The 18,977-nt window shown below is 42.3% G+C and overlaps 1 long non-coding RNA gene across 1 annotated transcript in view; it reads right to left on the bottom strand.

The window, feature by feature from the left end:
* LOC110455143 overlaps positions 1–18,491 on the bottom strand; it is a 34,144-nt gene extending 15,653 nt beyond the window's left edge. The window contains exons 1-2 of the long non-coding RNA XR_002463424.1: positions 18,385–18,491; positions 8,463–8,546 (exon numbers count right to left, since the gene is read on the bottom strand). This is a non-coding gene — a long non-coding RNA (uncharacterized LOC110455143). The remainder of the gene's footprint in view (positions 1–8,462; positions 8,547–18,384) is intronic.
* Positions 18,492–18,977: the final 486 nt, after the last annotated feature.

Raw genomic sequence — 18,977 nt, 5'->3', positions numbered from 1 at the left:
CATTTCCGCATTAAAATGGGGAGTCTCTGACTGCTGAACTAACCGTTACATGTATAATAAATAACAACAAGATATTGTGGAAAACATCCGAATCTCGAACTTTTAACTCACAAATATGTTTTAAAATGACATATATTTTTAAGTTTTGTATTCCATTATCTAATCGTTAAAAAATGTCAATTGCAACGAAACGATTACGCCCCATTAATCTCCCGAACATTTTTTTTATTAAAACACGTGTACGAGAAGCATACCTTGGTAGTCGTTCAAAGAGAAGTAACTCGTACATTTTTAGTATCACACATTGTCATTCCCATTGGATTCTAAGTCAACTTTCGTTCATTCTAAACATTTCCCTGACTTTGTTTGACATCCAATTTCGTTAAAACTTAATTTCCTATAAGAAAAAAATTTTCAGTGGCTCAATTATTTAGATATCACTTTTCATCCCAGCATAAAAGTTATACTTTGACGTCATTCCCATAGACACAATGTTAAATTTTGCCGTTAAATTGATTTAGCCAGTTCAATCATCCTGGTTAGAGTTCTATGAAGTGGAGGCTAGGTATTTCTCTATAGCTCTGCGGAAAGTTACATCAATGTTTGACTAAAAACGAAGTCAGGAAAATTCATTTAGGAAAGTCAATTAACATAAAATTAAAATCCAACGGGAAAATGACGTAACATGAAAGTCTTACGGTATGTCATTGTATCCCGTATATATGCGCGAGAACATTCTGTGTTAGCGCTGTCCCTGGATAGCTTAATGATAATGCTTAATGAGATTTTGTTCGTATTCGTAAACGTGAAATTAGGTTACACAGCACAATGACAACACATTGTAGACTTATAATCTATTTTACTTCACATTGTGGCCGCGACAGTAGGCCCTCTATGCAAGATCTCTCTTAAATTTAACAAATACCATTTTAACATAGTTCTTGAACATGACAGCAAATCTACAAGCTCACAGATTATATAGATTTACAACATCAAACACATAGTTCTAAAGCACAACAGGTGCTGTACCCGGGCCGTCCCTGAACCCTCCGGCCGAGGCCTTCCCTGGTCTCTTTTTCCAGAGCTCACATTCTGGAACCTCGAATCCCGTCTCTCCACTCTAGACTCCTAACTCCCTATAAAATTCTCCCGAGTACCTTTTACATTCTATACAACATTAACTATTCATGATTAGGTACCACCTATTGTACATAAGTAATGAGGCACGTGCAGCAATTTAATCTATCTTCTAATTTAACTTCTAAGCTAACTTTCCCATACCAAAACAACAATACTAGATGTACCATGGTTCGGGGAGTTCACACTCTCGTTCCTATCTCTATGTCATCAATGCTTATGACGTACCTGGTCGCCACTAGATGGGTAGCGCTATTCCACTGTCCCTATGTCAATTAATGCACAGTGTTACCAAAACCGTAAGACTTGACCTCAAATGTATTTTTGACCAAAGTGCTCCTTTCTATCTATACATGCTATAAGATGGTTCCATTCTTTATCATTTATTATCTAATGTACAGCCATTTTTCTTACAAGAATTATTATTATATAACACTTCCATCGCACGTAGCTATGTATGATATAGTAAAACACTTGCTATTATGTTGCATTGACCTTCAGCGTCGGCAAAGGTAAAGTGATTGACTTCAATTCACGCATTCATGCCACCGTATCTAACCCCACCTTTGCCTCTACGGTTGCACCAGTATGGGTTGAGACCATGCTCCCACATTTCAAATGTATGATGAAAACAGTTGTGTCGGAAATGATGGAAGAAATTGTAAAACCCCTCAACAAGACCCTCAATGATCAATCCGATAGTATAAATGACCAGTGTATCCAAACTAAAGAGCAACACCAGTCTTACCAATACCTGCCATACGCTACAGGGATAAAGTTGTCTAGAAAAACTAGAACAATACGGTAGGCGCACCTCGCTGCGTTTTCACAAAGTCAAATTAACCAACTCTGAGTCCGACAACACCGACCCTAAAGTAGTAGCTTTTTGCAGGAAGATGTCCCTAGATATTTCCGAGGATGTCATATTTCATGTTGTATGTACGTAACACGATACAAAACGGTATTCAAGTGGGTTTTACAAACTTTGTAAGTCTCCCTTGTCAATATTATAACAATAATAGCACTTATAAATAGTGACATTATCTAATTTATTATGACAAACTGAATGTTTAGATGTTATGTTATGGTGTACAAAACTTATTATAACGGGTCGCGAAGTCATTATAACGGGTGTAGATGTTATGTTATGGTGTACAAAACTTATTATAGCGGGTCGCGAAGTCATTATAACGGGTGTAGATGTTATGTTATGGTGTACAAAACTTATTATAGCGGGTCGCGAAGTCATTATAACGGGTGTAGATGTTATGTTATGGTGTACAAAACTTATTATAGCGCGTCGCGAAGTCATTATAACGGGTGTAGATGTTATGTTATGGTGTACAAAACTTATAATAGCGGGTCGCGAAGTCATGATAACGGGGGTATTTGTTATGTTACAGTATTGCCAGTTTATAGCTTGTACCCGCACAATGTTATCGTGTGCCCATTGTATTGCATCATGTCGCCAAGATGGTAACGGGGAAGTCAGACAAGCGCATTTCTGATCCCGATTCAAGCACCTCCCGCGGTCCTAACACGAGGTTGACTGTAGAGTAGACGAGCTCCGCAGACTGTCAGATTAGAGGTAGGTTCACAAGCGTTCGATCATTTTTATCCATAAGTCCATCAATTCTACCTATTTGGAATTTTGTAACACGGTGAAACAAAATAAATTTCACTCCAATGGGTATAATCGCCTCTTCCCACCCCAAAACACTCTGTTAGTCTCACACTTCAATCGCAACCAGGCCCGTTTCAACATTTTTGAAAGTGGAGGGGCCAAACCTTGCGTAAACTAACCTATCACAAATACTAAACACTTCGAAGCAGAGAACGGACGACTATATATAGTGGCATGACGGGAGGGGGTCATGATCATCCCCCTTCGGCAGTGAGGGTTTGGCCTCTCCATTCTGACATGTAAATTAAGTGAAGTGAAGACCAAAGGGAAACCTTTCGTGCCTTTTATCGCACATGTTTACAATTAAATTAAAATAGAACTTACAACTTAAAAAAAAAATCAAAATAAAGAAAAATGTAGGGGGGACCTGGCACTCCTCTCATACTTGCCAACTTTTCAAAAATTCCATGGATGAGATATCAATGGCTTGATCTAAAATTGTCGAAAAAGTACTTACAATGCACCCCCATTAATGTATTAATTAGGGCTAAAATGACAAACATTCTGTTGTTTCATGCAATGTATTAATTTGACTTGTATATATTTCGTCTGAGTTTCGAAAATGTGCTAGATTGAATTGTGATGGTGATGGGATTCAATCAGAAATCCATGATTATAAACAGGAAAACCAATAAATTATCTATATTTATCAGAATTTATCTGAAAGTGTAAAAAATTGGATCTTATCATGTATATTTCTGGCAGAAATGAGAAGCTGTAATGGGTTGTGTACGTAAAACAGATGGCATTACATGTTATTAAAATTATTTCGAAAAAAATGGTAACCTCTTTGGGTATTAATATAATAAAAAAATGCATAAAATATGATAGAAGTACATGTACATATTGCACTGATCAATTAAGTCAGTCTTAATTTTGTTGTTGTACTGCGTTTTATCTTTTAAATGATTATTCAATTATAGATTTATGAAACCACCTTGCATAATTGATCATCAACCTATGTCTTTGCTGTGGTATATTTTTCTTTCATTTTAGTGAAAGAGCCCACCTAGCGGGACGACTGTTAGCTACAGGAACGAACTTATATTTGAAGTTCTGAAAAACAATGGCATTGAAAACTTGGCTGATAACTTCATTCAACTAAAAATGTCCCCTTATATTGTGTGTTGCCTAAATCAATATGAAATGCAGCAACTTGGAGAAAGTAAAAACACCGGACATGGTTAATCTACGAGCGTGTAAAATATGGATCAACACAGCCTTTCAGATCAAAAGATGTGCAGGGCCTCCTGCATTTGATATCAATCAATTTACACTGGAAAAACTCATAGATGATGACCCAAAGGTAGGGTCAACGCCTATGGAGATTTTACATTAGCGTCAAACCCCGCTTGGAATTTCAAACCAAGATAAATCCAAAACGGTATGGGAAAAGGAAGCTTAAATCAGGACCTGTTAGTTTCAGAATTAATTTTATGATAAATGGGACCTCATTGACTTATACCTGTGTGGGTGTTAACGGTGCGGTAATACAATTCCTCCTAGAGCATTCAAATGACAAAATTACTATAAAATTATATCATCATCGTGTGCAACATATTCCAACTGTTATTTTGATACCGAATATTACATTATTTCAAGAAAGAACTGTTCTCTTTATTGACGATTTAATGTTCAACAAGCCCCCTACAAACACGAAATGTGGATGCCATGGATTCAGTAATGATTTACATAGTTTTCACATTCTAGCAAGAAATCGAAATATACATGTCGAAAAGTCACTAGTTGGACTTTAATTAGAGAGCTGCAATTTTGAATAAGGTACCATTAGATAACCAAGATATGACGACAGAATAATATATAATCCAATTATTGCTTCGCTAAAACTTTAACATGTCAATCGTTTTGTTTGAAACACCAAATTAAAACATTTACAGCAAATATCAAAGTACATGTCAAGAGCGAGGTCACACGGGCCTTAATTTTTGTCTCACAAGTTTAGAAACCTCACATAGCAAGTGCAAACAAGGGTACCCTCATGTTTCGTGGGAGCCGCCATGTTGGATAACAGTTTTTACTAGGTGTCGAAATTTCACATGGTGTTGTATTGATACCAGTATGGAAATGCTCATTTAAATGAGCTTCTTGCATGTGTTGACTCCCCAGGGCTAGGCCAAAAGTCATACCAGAAAATAGAGAGAGAAATTAGCGACTGGTGGAAAGACATTTTACAAAAAGACCTTGACATGGCTATTCAGGAAGAACAGGCCATTGCAATAAAGAAAGATGACTTCCATCAGGGTAAGATATCCAAAGATATTATGGTTAAAGAAATGGACACCTCGTAACCAATTATGCAGTGATAAAAAGGGGAACATCTATATAGGAATATTAGTTCCCTATCTTCTTTAGTACACCTGCATCTCGTACACATTTTTAAGTGTGATATAGATGTAGTAGGATGCGGAATAGTGATAAAGATAGTGTCATTTCTGGGGGCTCGAACCCGCAACCCGTAGCTATCCATCCCGATGCTCTACCGCTGAGCTAAAGAAAAATTCCCTACATCTGATGCTTGTTAGGCAAACTAATCAATGCACATCTTTTACATAGAATTTATTACCGTTGTCCACTCAATCTGAACTTAAATGTCATTTGAGCTTAGGCTGTGGTGCAGTGTCTGTTGTTCATTGCCAACTTTTTCTTTTCTCCAGAATGTTGGAGTGGAATTTTATGCATTTGGTCTGAAGCGTTGTTGGGCTAAAGTGAGTTGAATTTATGTGAAAAGATGGTTTGTTGCCCGTTGAGGTAGCCGGGTTGGGCTTGATGTGAAAACCCACCCTACATGTATATCCGTATATACTCTTACTTGATATAATTACACAAATACATTCATGCTACTACAGTTTAGTCCAGGGTCTGTGCCCACCATATGGGCAAGGCTCAATAGGAACATTAGGTCATAACTCCGAAGCATTCTAACATCCCGAGCCAATAGCCCAACATACACATATTGCACACTGTAGGACAAATGTATCCATGCTACCGCAGTTCGTTCTTATTACATGGGAATGGATGTGATCCCCAACCCCATACTCATATATACAACATGAATGGAAGAGAAGGATATACATTTGCCACTAGGATTGGGCCTGTTGTTTAGCTCTGGCCCTGGAAACTTGGTTCTTAGATCCTAACATTGCAATGCTGCATATCCATACTGATATATGTACCCGGTATACAGTTGATGGTCACAAATCTTCTCATCTACTAGGATCAAAATCTCTTCATGGACGGAAACCTCAATTGGTTTAACTATATCTACAATTTCATAACCCCCTGGTCATCTATTGTTCTTTGAGGAGAGGATACAGATTACTACAGTTTATGTAAGAAAACAACACTTTTGACTATAATTTGTCCATTTTCACCAAGAAATAAAACCAACTCGGTTGGAATGATATGATAAAATTCAAATTCAAATGTATCGGAAAGTAAGATCCTGACCTGTCCCACGCGTTTTTCAAAGACGAACATGATTTGTTAACTTTTTAGCCCATCATCATTGCAATTGCTTTAAATCCGTCTTCCGTCCTTTAACAATTCATGTTATCACTATTTCTCAGAAAGGACTGGAGAAATGTTTCTATACTTTCATGTGGTTTCCCCTTGGTCCCTTGTTGTGCATATTTCCTGTCGACATTGATCAGATAAAAAAAAAAAATGGCCGAAAGGCGACCATCTTTAGTTTTGAGGGTGAAAGTTTGTTATCGCTTATTCCAAGGAAGAGCTGGAAGGATTGGATAAACAAAATGGCCAAAAGGCAGCCATCCTGGATTTTGAAAAGACTGTTATTGCTATTTTTTCAAAAAGCGCTTTATACATATTTTCAAATTTCTTAAAAACGGTCCTCTTGGTCCGTAATTGTGGATGTATTTTTTTGAGAATGATTGAACAAAAAACAAGATGGCCACAGGCAATAATCTTGGATTTTGATATTTCAAGAATATTAAGTACTATAATAGTAAATATGTGATACAACTACTCAATTTTAAGGTTGTCTTTTATAAATAGTAGTATGAATTTACCTCCAATTTTAACCCAAGGTGCATTTACAGGTTTCATGACTCTATCAAACAGATAAGAGAAAAGAAGAGCAATAATATGAAACTGACATAGAATTAATGAAAAGGATAGGATAGTGGGTGCCAGAATTCCTTTAGCATCTCTTGTTTTCTATACATTGGTGACATGACAAGTAATGCATGTGTCTGTGTTTCCAACTCACCAATGTTAACTACCTATACAAAAAACTAAGGTGACCATTAAGGCCCTTTGGCCTCCTGTTAAATTAATTAATTTACATTTGAGGAGTACCAGCAATTACTGTTACATGTGATGGAGGCTGGTCGAAGCGCTCTCACAAGCACAGCTATAACGCGAAGGGAGGTGTTGCCATAATAATAGGAACACAGACAAACAAATTGTTACACATTGGTGTAAGAAACAAACATTGCAGTTTATGCTCTCGTGCAGAAAGTTTGGGTTGCACAACCCAGGTTCATGACTGCTTTAAAATCTGGAACAAGTCCAGTCAAGCAATGGAGGCGGACATAATTGTGGAGGGCTTCTTAAAAGCTAATGATCATGGTGTGCGTTACACGATGGGGATTCATTTGTTTTTGCAATTATCCGCGAAAAAGTTGCAACGTAACCAAATTGGAGTGTGCAAATCATGCATGTAAGTGCCTGCGAATTAATCTTTAAAGGTCGTGGCAAACTATCAAAGCAAACCAGGATCCGGATAGTAACAGCAGTAAGATGTGCCATTCGGATGAGGACATCTCTCCCGACAAGAGGAAAACAGCCAAACAACTAGCACACGACATCCGGAATTCCGTGCACCAAATTTATGGGAAACATATCAATTGTAGTTCTGACTTCTTCAAAACTAAAGTTAACAGAGTGGCAGATACAAGCTAGCGCCTAATTGGCAACTTCACAACCAACCGTGCTAAGTGCTGGGTGCACATCCATACAAAGTACGATGGGGGAAAAGTGTTCAACCATTGTAATCAGTGGTCATTGCATACTCGGCGCTTTGCAGGGGCATTACGGCTAAACATCGGAACAGAATGGTCACCTCTAACTTTGCAGGAGTGCACCAGTACCCGCCCTGGCAGGCTATTCTCTCGACTCTACAAAAGACGGGCTACTAACCTACGCACATGTAAAAGAGCTTAGTCACAGCCGCACAGCTACATCAGGCGTTGGAAAAGAAAGCGTACCATTAAAAAGGTGAACAGTACCAAAAAGCAAGATTAGAATACGGTGAAGAGGCCAGATACATCGACATGGTCATTTAAGCTGAAGACCTGGAGCAACAGAAGACGAGCTATATGGACAGGCAGGAATCCGGTTTAAAGGAAATAGACACCATTGAAGGATCTAGAAAAGGGCAGTCAGAGTCAATCATATGGAAAGAGGAGAGGAAAAAGGAGACTGACATCATTCCATTTTGGCCAGATTATTAAACAAAGAGCACACTGAAAGTTGACCCTCTTGTACGACAGCTGCTTTACTCTAAGTTTAGGGGAACAAGATCTACCAATACTTGCCTGTGTAATGAGAAGGTAGCAAAGACAGAGTATCTGCATCTGAAAGCAAAGGAAATGCTCACCAAAAACCCTCAGGACTAGTGATACACGTTGACACACTCGGTCCGCCACCCCTTTCCGTGCATCCATCCCTCAACGTTCTGCATCTGGTGACAACAGATATCGGAAACTGGGTAAGCGTTAGCAACACATGAACATGTTTGCTGCACTCAGCCCTGACCCCCAGTGCTCTGACAGTAACACTCAGGAGTTCCTTAGTGCTTGAGTAACTTTCATGTACGTGCAGAGACGTATAAAGACGTGTAATTTGTCTATATGTATATAATATGAAAATCATGTCAATACATCTATAAGTATATCGTAATAGGTAAGGTATGTTAGTGTTGTGTATGCATTAAAAAAATATTATGATATATACATGTATAAGTTATGGAACACGTGTACCTACAAGTGAGTATGTTTTAATATACATATAAATTCATGCAGTTGTTGGTATCATTCTGGTACTTCCTATGTATCTGACACCCTCCCCCCTCCCCAAAGCCACGCATGATCCGACTTGGATTTTGATTACCAAGGTGTTATAATATATGTCAACTTGAATGATACAAGTTACTGTATGCGTATTGAAATATCACTACTGTGTGAACGTGAATGAAATGGACTAGATACAGTAATCGACTGACTGGGTGTAGGTGTGTGTATATGTATACAATTCAGTATTTACCCCTATCTATGTGTTTATAGCAATGTACATATGCAAATGTTTAAAACTAAATATATTTATATGTATCCAAATACATGTAATATTGACGTTATATACATATACCTTCAACCCTGAAACAATCCTATAATACTACGAATTTAATCAAAGTAACTATTATTGACTACGTATAGTCCTTTTCAACATTCATGTGAACTTACCCCACTTCGGCACCCCTGGTTTCTCGATGAAAATATACATATTAAATCCTGATTCGGTACTGGTATCAAACACGTGGTCATGTTTTTGTTATGAACTCCTACCATTAATTGGCTGTATCGGCGGTTTGAACTAATTCTAATCGGAACCCCTCTGTATTATACACCCACGGCTATTACTATTTGATTTTTCCGCATGTACCACGTAATTGCAAGCGTGCATACTCTTTATCGGTTGAATGTTTGAATGTGTTGTAAATATAGCTATAGTAACGTGAGTGTCCTAATGACAATGAATGGAAGGCTGAGAATGTGTCCAGGTCCAGAGCTCGTGTAAGCATGTTGCTATGTTTGTACTTGTATGTACATATTGTAAATAATGACTGTCCCTATAATTATCCTAACATTTCGAACATATTTGCATTGAAGTATCACCTGCATACATTTCATATATTCACACTTACTAATTTTTTGCTATTGATTTATTATCGAGAACCAATGTCACCAGATCTTGTGTATACTGTTGCTGTACGTCATGCCTACCACATACTGTTAGAAATCTCATACCATTCACCAATATTGATAACGGTTAGGATAATCTTAGCTGATTGTAGCATGTGTGTGTTGGGGGTGACGCATAGTGTTGTGATTAGCCTTACTCACCACAGCTCTAGGCTATCCTCAAACATACAGGCAGCCTGACGACTGTGAGTGATGCCAATCCTTTCCGGAAACGGCTCCGCTATGCAGGTACGTCTGTCCAGTCCTAGATCTTGGTCAACACTGTTCCTCACCCGGAACACCTCGGTTATCCTCGCCTGTCCACTAGAAGTGGGAACCAACTCCGGCCATTCCGGAACCGTGTCGCAGCACCACACTCTTCCCCATCTTATGAAGGAAGACCCCTAGTTAACGTAAATTCCATTAAGAATATTCTGTCAAGTTTATAACTATCCAAATCACAGATACAGCGACCGGCCAAGCAGACGTGACACAAAAAAGCCCAACAATTACAAAGCAAGTCCTATACACAGAAAGGAGCATCAGCTAAAACACACCGCTTGAGTTGGTAGTCATTTGTGCAAGCAATGACAGGACTAAAATCATACGAAACACATCTACAATATGTATACTATTTACAAGGTGGCTGAGCAACATCACTCAATATGGTAGAGCCCCCGTGCATTCCTGGTGGTGGCCTCAGCGACGGAACGTATCGATATGGCCCGATCCTCAGCAATAGCCTCAACCACACCCTCAACCTGGAAAGGGGAACCAACACCTCCTCTCTCTAATGGAAGGTATGGGGCATCAGACTCAATCAGGAGGTCTTGCTTCAGGAGCTGCTTCACCACGGATCTGTGTGACTGATCTCTAAGGACTAGTGGAGAGATGCCAAACTTACAGTTTGGAAAGGCCTGGCTCCACATTTTGTGTTCGGCAAGGTCACCAGTGAAACAATGCCGATGGACACGATGGGTTTTCATGAGATGTCTGCCCAGAAGCGTCAAGCACTCCTCAGAAGTCCTCATGCCTCCTCTACAGTGGATGACTATAGGAAGGCCCCTCCTGGCTGCGATTCTTACCTGGCTCTCAAAAATCATCTTTTGCCTCTGCAGCACCCTCCAAGATGTCCTTCCGGAGGTGTCCAGGCCACATTCTCCAACAGACAAAGTTCCCTGAACATCCATCAGCCTTTCTAATTCCCACCCCCATTTCCTCAGAGTTTGATCACTCTCGAGTGCAGCGAGTCGGGGATGTATACCAAAACTAGACCTGACCCGGGTATCCCTTCTAATATCCCGTCGAGCAGAGCCAGTCGGCCAATTCCGGGTATAGCAATAGTTGGCAATCACTAAGACCAATTGGGTAGCACTATCCGGCCCCTCTTCCCCAATGCGAGGTTCCTGGCTGCGGCGACACCACATGTCGAGATGGAAATGTGAGTCTACCAGCTCCACTGATTCCTTCGGGACCCCTCCCATCTTGAAGTTGACAAGTTCTTCTGATCCGGCCGTCATATGAATCGCAGTTAATAGGACCCTCAAGTGTAGCAGCCTCTGTATCCCTTCTCCAAGCTGGCCACCGCTGACAGGCGTATTGGTTCCTGACCCATACACTCGATTAAATGCCTGAAGGAGGCGCATGTCGCCATCATGAAACAGGGACGTGGAGCAGTTATCCAGGATCCCACCTTCCTTAGACCACTCTAACAGTCCATCCAGGGAATCCCTACCAATATTCCTTCTTCCCAATTCCGCCAGTAGCGCCCTCATTATTGTCGCCCAAGTATCGCAGTTATAACCATGATTCTCGTCCGTTCCACCATGATAATTGTCCTCATGAATCTGGAGCATTTCAACTGTCCAAATTGGATTTCACATTGCCAACATGCCGAGTCAGGGTAGCAGAACCAGGGTAAATGTGCCCTCACCACATGACGCCGAGCATGGGTAAAACGACCTGAGCAGATGAAACACACTCTTCCCCTCTTAGAGCCATGAGTAGAACAGGGAATTCTGTCAACCGCCTCAATGTCCTCCTCATAGTCCGGGATGAACTCCTCCTCCTCCTGGTAATCCATGGTGCTAAAACAACACACAATATATATACAAAACCTTTACAATGTATACAAAGTATTTACATCAATCCTGCACACAACCTATCACTCCCCAAGTGACAGGTCATAATCCTGTAGATGTCATGGAGTCCTCCTCCGGCGTCCAGTTCGCCGGCTCGGACAGTCCAGTGTCACTAATCCAGAAGCGTCAGCCTGATATAAGAATGTCTGGTCCGAGCCCTCTGCCTCCTGTTCCGAGATTTCCTGGAGACTAGTCACCACAGCCCGGTCACCCTGTCTGCCTCGGTCACGTATCAGAGAGTCCGACACCGCCACCGGAGCCTGATAGGAGAACAGACTTCGTAGCCCCCAATCTTCCTCAACCTGGGATTCCTCGGGATTGCTACCTGGTCTTGGCTGCTCAATTTTAAAGAGGTCATTCCTCATCCCCCTCAACCAAACTGGGAACTCCCTGTCCTTACAGAGTTTGAGACGGTCATGATGAATCACGCCGCCTCCTTTCCGGTCCGTTATTTCATAAAAGACGGGGGATTTTACAGCCGTTACCAGTAAGGACCCTTCCAAGGTGCCTTAAGTGAACCTTGAGGTCATAATCCCTCTTCTGTCTGTGTTGTGTACCACTGAGGTTTTGGCGGGCAATCCGATGTACCTCATGCAGGACCGTCTCCAGACTAAGCACGTACTCAGCAGGGTTCTCCACTCGGCTCTGCACACTAGAGGTACCTAGATAAATGTCTAGAGGCTGAGTAACTTCCCTACCAAGCATCATCCGGTTAGGAGTGAATCCAGTCTGTCGATGCTGGGTTGCTCTTATGGCTCCTGCAAGTTGTTGTAGGTGTCGGTCCCAATTGCACTGCTTCCCCTGCACAAAGCACCGGATTGACTGTAAGATGGTACGATTATATCTCTCAATCTGACCATTGGAAGCTGGATGATAGGGAGTTGTTCTCGTCTTGGATATTTGGAGCAAGTTGCAAACTGCTCTCACCAAGGAACCATCCATATTCCTACCCTGGTCCGTGTGAATTTCTAATGGGCAGCCAAATCGGGAGATAAATTCATCCACTATTGCTCGCGCGTCGATTTCCGCATTCTGGTCTGGCAAGGGGTAACATTCCAACCATTTAGAAAACTGGTCAATCATCATAAGGATATACTTGTTCCCTCGTTTGGTAACAGGGAGTGGTCCAAGAATATCCATATGCACCCTCTCCATTTGAGCTCCAGAATGGTACTGTCCAAGGGCCGCTTTGGGTTAAATGTTGGCCCTCTTATTCAATCCACAGATCTTGCATGATGATACATACCTCTTGCATTCGCCGGACATTCCATACCAAAGGACAGTTTGTCGTACATGCTTAAGTGTCTTGGTTTCCCCGAGATGTCCTGAAGTAGGTAGGTCATGGGCCTTTTGTAGAGCTACAATACGGAGGGACTTAGGCAAGAGGAGAAGAAGTCTCGGGGTAATGGGGTCTGCCCAAAGGTAGAACCAGACTTTCCCCCTCTTGCGCTACTGGTCGCGACAATTCCACCAATGCCGGACTTCCTTATTCGCCAGACGGGTTCTTCCCTGATGGAGATGCTCATCCTCCAACCAACTAATGATCTGGCGTAGGTTAAGGTCCTCCAGTTGCTTGGCTCTTAGTTCCTCCTCCGTGAGATGATCCACCCATGTAGGATACATTAATGCACAGTCTGGACCGGTGTCGTTAGATGTTAGTCGCTTCACAGTCAACGGAACTACATAGTCAATCTCCTCCTCGAAAACCCCCCACTGTTTACGGGCGCGTGTACAGAATGCACAACCCCCGCAGGGTAGTGAAGACAAGGGGACTCCTCGCTGATAGTTATGACAGCTCCCTAAGGTATCCGGGAGTCGAGAAAGTATGTCTACGTTGATATGGTCCTTACCCGCCCGGCGCTGAATGACCATATTGTAGGAGGAAAGTTTCTCCAACCACCTTGCAAGCTGACGCTGGATGTTCGGAAATTAAGCAACCACCTTAAACTGTTGTGGTCTGTCCTTACCACAAAGGTATTGCCCAGGAGATAGTGTCTGAATTGTCGCGTGAAAGACACTATTGCAAGTAGCTCTTTCCGGGTGGTACAATATCTCCTTTGAGCGGGTGTTAAGGTCTTGCTAGCAAAACAGATAGTCTTTTCCCTCCCATCTTGAACCTGGTTCAGCTCAGCTCCAATCGCTCCATCAGAAGCATCCGTGTCCAGAATAAAAGGGTCCTTTGGATTTGGGTATGCCAGTACAACAGCGTTAATAAGGGCTTCCTTCAGACCATCAAAGGCCTGTCGATGTCTTTCTTCCCAGCAGAAATCGGATTTCCCGGTGAGTTCGTGCAAAGGGGCCGCTAACCTCGCGAAACCTGGGATATGCTCACGATGGTAATTCACATATCCGAGGAAGGACTCCACATCCCGCTTGTTCTCCGGAGCCTTCCAATTGTGAATGGGCTCTATACTCTCTGGATTTACAGAGATACCTTCTGAGTTAACAATCTTCCCAAGAAATTTGACTTCCGTCTGGTGGAGATGACATTGTTTTGGCTTCAACTTCTGATTGTATACTTCCCTTATATTGCCCATATGGTCATCAAAGTCCTTTCCGAGAACCATGACATCAGCTAAGTAGGCAAGGCAATCCTTCCAGGTCATCCCACGAAGCACTAGCTGGATGACCCTATTAAATGTTGCAGGGCTATTACACAAGCCGAAAGGTTACCGTACGTGCTCAAACAAGCCGTGTTTGGTGATGAAGGCCGTCTTGTGGCGATCTCGCTCATCCATCTCGACTTGCCAATATCCGGCCGCCATATACAGCGTACTCATAAAAGTACTTCCAGCAAGAGTATCTATACATGTCCCAACTGATGGTAGAGGGAATGCATCCTTGACGGTAGCTTGATTGAGACGACGGTAATCTATACAATATCTGAGGCTTCCATCTTTTTTCCTGACCAGAACCGGTGGGGCTGCAAATTCCGATATGGACACCTGAATCACATCCTTCTCCAACATCTTGTGGATGTAGTCCTCCTCCTCCTCCTCCTCAAACCCGACCGTAGTACGTCTCATTTTCTGTCGTATTGGTCTGGAGTCACCGGTGTCGATGCGGTGTCTGATCCCTCCATTAAAAAGTCCCAAATCTAGGTCATCTTTAGCGAACACCCCCTCAAAATGGATCAACAGTTCCGCGACCTGGATAGATTGATCCGCCGACAGCTTCTCGTTGGAACGCGAGAAAAGGTCATGCAAGTGGCCTGGTAATTCATCAACCAACCCTTGCCCCCTCTCATCTTGCCCGTTAGAGGCACCAACCACCGTCTGTCTGACCTTGAATTGCCCGTCACCTGCATCCTTGGTTGTTACTCCCGACTCCATGCCAGTCCCGAAGGGTCGACCTGCCTTGAGAGAAATGAACTTGTCGGACATATTACACACCACAACACTCATCTTGAGGCCTCCTCTTTGAAGTACCCGGGGGATAACTAGTCCCTCCATGTCCCGATAAGGTTAAATCAAAATGTCACCTTCCGGAGCTTCTTGCCCCGATGCTTGCACTGTGAAAAACTTAGCAGAGTTTGGTGGAATCACCGTCTTCCTCTCAACCACCAGTCGGTATACGTTCACGGATCCCCCTCCATTATCTGACTTACATTCTGCTTGGAATTGTCGACAATCCAACATAATCTAATAGTTAGAGAAATCTATGACTGCTCGATGGTGTTCAAGGAAGTCTATACAAAGGATAAGGCTATCAGTAATATCTGCCACTAGGAGATTAGCCCTAAAGTTCAATCCCCCAATGCTAATACACATATTGGTTGCTAGTTGGGCCTCAAGACTAGACTGCTGGCCCACCCCCCTCAATCCAAACCTTCCAACAGTCTGCACCTTTGGAAGCAATTGTTGGAATACATTCCGGCTAATGATGGAGACTTGGGCAGCGGTGTCGACCACAGCCGGAACCGTGTGACTTCCAACCTCCACCTGTAGAACCATGGTTCTGGGGCTACCCTCATCCACCGGTTTCCTATATCCTACCTTTTCCTTCCCGTCCAAACATACCTGTCTTACAGCTGATTTTTGTAAGTTGTTTGGTGATGGTGGCCTACCAGTGTCATCAGTGAGGGTCGCCGACCGGCCTACATCTGCGACCCTCTGAAGTTTAAATTCCTTCCAGGCGCCGAGGGCGACGGGGAACGAGGCCTATCTACGGACTCCCTAGAGGCTTTAAGGGGACAGTCTTTAACAAAATGACCCTCCTTGTCGCAATGGAAGCATCTGGGTTGTCTTTTCAAGGGTGAACCCCTTGGGGAGCCACCATTCCCACTGCTCCGGGACCTATTAATGTTTGCCGGAACACCAAGCCTCCGGAGTTCTTCTTTTATTTCTCGGATGTCGTCCTCTGTTTTCCTCATGCGCTCATCCAACCTTGGTCCCTGGCCTGACTGCGGTCTGTCCCCACTATGAACAATCCTGGCTAATAAATCTTGATTGACCTCCTGTTTGTCCTCAACAGATACCCTCTTGTCTTGGTTTATTACCAAAAATAATTTGTTGGTTTGTTATAGCGCTCCTCACGTACTTAACAGCCTCATCCAGTGATCTTGGGTTTTTATCTATGGCTGGAAAAGCTGCATGTTTGTCCTGAAGGCCTTTTAAGAATGCATCAATTGCAAGTGTTTGAATGCCTTCCTCTGTGAAGTCCGCGTAGCCATCCGAGGTCGATTCCTGTGCCCTCTCAGCATATTCCTCTATCAACTCATCAGACATTTGTCGGATGTCCTGTAATTGCCTGCGAACAATGTGAAGAAGGTCAGTCTTTCCAAATCTCTCATTCATTTTCTCGCACAGAAGAGCAAAATTGGTCTGTACCGAAGCTGGCCGGGAGCTAAAAAACTTCAGGGCTTTCTCTCTAAGGCATTCCACCAACTTGTCCAACTTCTGAGCTTCTGACCACCGGTGTCGATTAGCAATGTGCTGAAATTGGATCAAATATGGTTTCCATTAATTTTTCCCGTAATATGGGGGCACCTTGACGCGTAAGCTCTTCTCCCAGTCCTTCTCATCCGAATTAGAGCTCTTCCTTGCAATAGGCTGGCCCTTCCTGTCTGTTAGTGTTTGACCATCTTCATATCCAGCCGCCTTATGCAATCCCCTATCATACTGATCACTGGGTGCCACTTCCTTTATCTTGGTGAGGATATTAGCTTGTACTTTTGCCTTCAGCTTCTTCTCGTCTTCTCGTCTTTCGCTATTATGGACTCGTAGCGCCTACGCTGGTCCTCCATCTGGTTCCGGTACTCCGTCTCCACCTCCCCAATTTTCTTCCGGAACGACTCTTTTGCCTCCAACATATCTTGCCGCTGTCGGTCAATTATCTTTTCCATATTCTCCAGTGCTCCTCTTAACTCAGCCCCCTCAGACTGGAGTTCTTCCTGTGTATCTTCCTCCATCGGAAAAATTATTGCTTCCTCCTTCACTAATGAGTCCCAAATGGTGCTAGGCACTCCCTGTATCTGTTTCAGAACTGCAAGGTTTAACACCCCAAGCTCTGATCTCCTTTTTGCAATAAGGGTTGCTCGCTTTTCGCCAATGTTATAGATTTCTGATAGCTGCTCCTCAGAGGCTGTGTTAATATTTATTGGATCTTTAGGTGGCCCCATTCCAACAGATTCAAATAACTCAGAAAATATAACACAATCCTAAAATAATACTAACTTATATAGATATAACTTCTGGCAAATGCTGTATTGGTATCAGAGTATCCGACATCCGATTCACACTGCCAAATAAATGATATAAAAATAAGAGACAAATGACATTTTATCCCTGTAACCCTGACTGACATAATATATATATATATATATCAGAGTGTCCGACAAATCAATTTATATTCCATCAGTCCCAAATTGTGCTCCTACTGCAAAACCAGATATTTACAACCAAATTACAAAGCAGTAGAACGATACACATAGCAAGCACACATAGTTATGATAAGCAGATATAAGACAGATATACCAAATTTCTACATAGACAAAGAAATCGCAGGTTACACATAATACAAGCAATAACTAATACAAACAATGGTTACAAATAACTATCCCTACGTCAGAATGTCCGACATAAGGGGTAGATAACAAGGACCTGAGCCAATGTCGCCATACACTACAGTGATTACAATTTACATCTCATCAAAGTACGCTACACTATCTCGCTACTGTATGTAACGATGTCGATGAAGTATGCCGTTAAATGTCGGCCTCCTTTGTCCAACGAAGAGTTTAAATATCGTTCAGTATGCTGTTATACTCGTCCGTTAGTCATAAGACCCCCACGTACGAAAACACAATGCAGACTGGTTTAAATCATCAAAATGGCGGCCAATTTGAATTCGGGTTCCTGGCCATCCTCTTCCGCCAAATTCTGACACCAAATGTTGTGATTAGCCTTATATGCTTACTCACCACAGCTCTGGGCTATCCTCAAGCACACAGACAGCCTGACGACTGTGAGTGATGACAATCCTTTCCGGAAACGGCTCCGCTATGCAGGTACGTCTGTCCAGTCCAGGATCTTGGTCAACACTGTTCCTCACCCGGAACAACTCGGTTATCCTCGCCTGCCCACTAGTAGTGGGAACCAACTCCGGCCATTCCGGAACCGTGTCGCAGCACCACAATAGCATAATATCACTTACCAAAATGAAATTGATTTTTTTCATATCTACACAGTTCACATGGAGAGAATATTTTTAATATAATATTTATGCTTATCATCAAAATTAAACTTATTTTACTGTGTATGGATATCCATACCAATCCCGGTCCTCCAGGTAATATGGGAAATTCACACTCCTTGATGACAAATCAATTGCACATTTGAATATATGCTCACTTAGAAATAAAACTGATATCCTTGAGACTGAACTTGCTGATCATGACATCATCTGCCTTACGGAAACTCATCTCAATGACTCTATCCCTGACGATGCTATTTCTTTATCTGATCACCCTCATATTTTCCGTAAAGACAGACTTGATAGAAGAGGTGGAGGAGT

The sequence above is a fragment of the Mizuhopecten yessoensis genome, unplaced genomic scaffold (assembly GCF_002113885.1).
Source record: "Mizuhopecten yessoensis strain PY_sf001 unplaced genomic scaffold, ASM211388v2 scaffold8149, whole genome shotgun sequence".
Taxonomy (NCBI): domain Eukaryota; kingdom Metazoa; phylum Mollusca; class Bivalvia; order Pectinida; family Pectinidae; genus Mizuhopecten; species Mizuhopecten yessoensis.
Note: the sequence above shows the minus strand (reverse complement) of the source record. Positions and strands in the feature narration are given on the sequence as shown.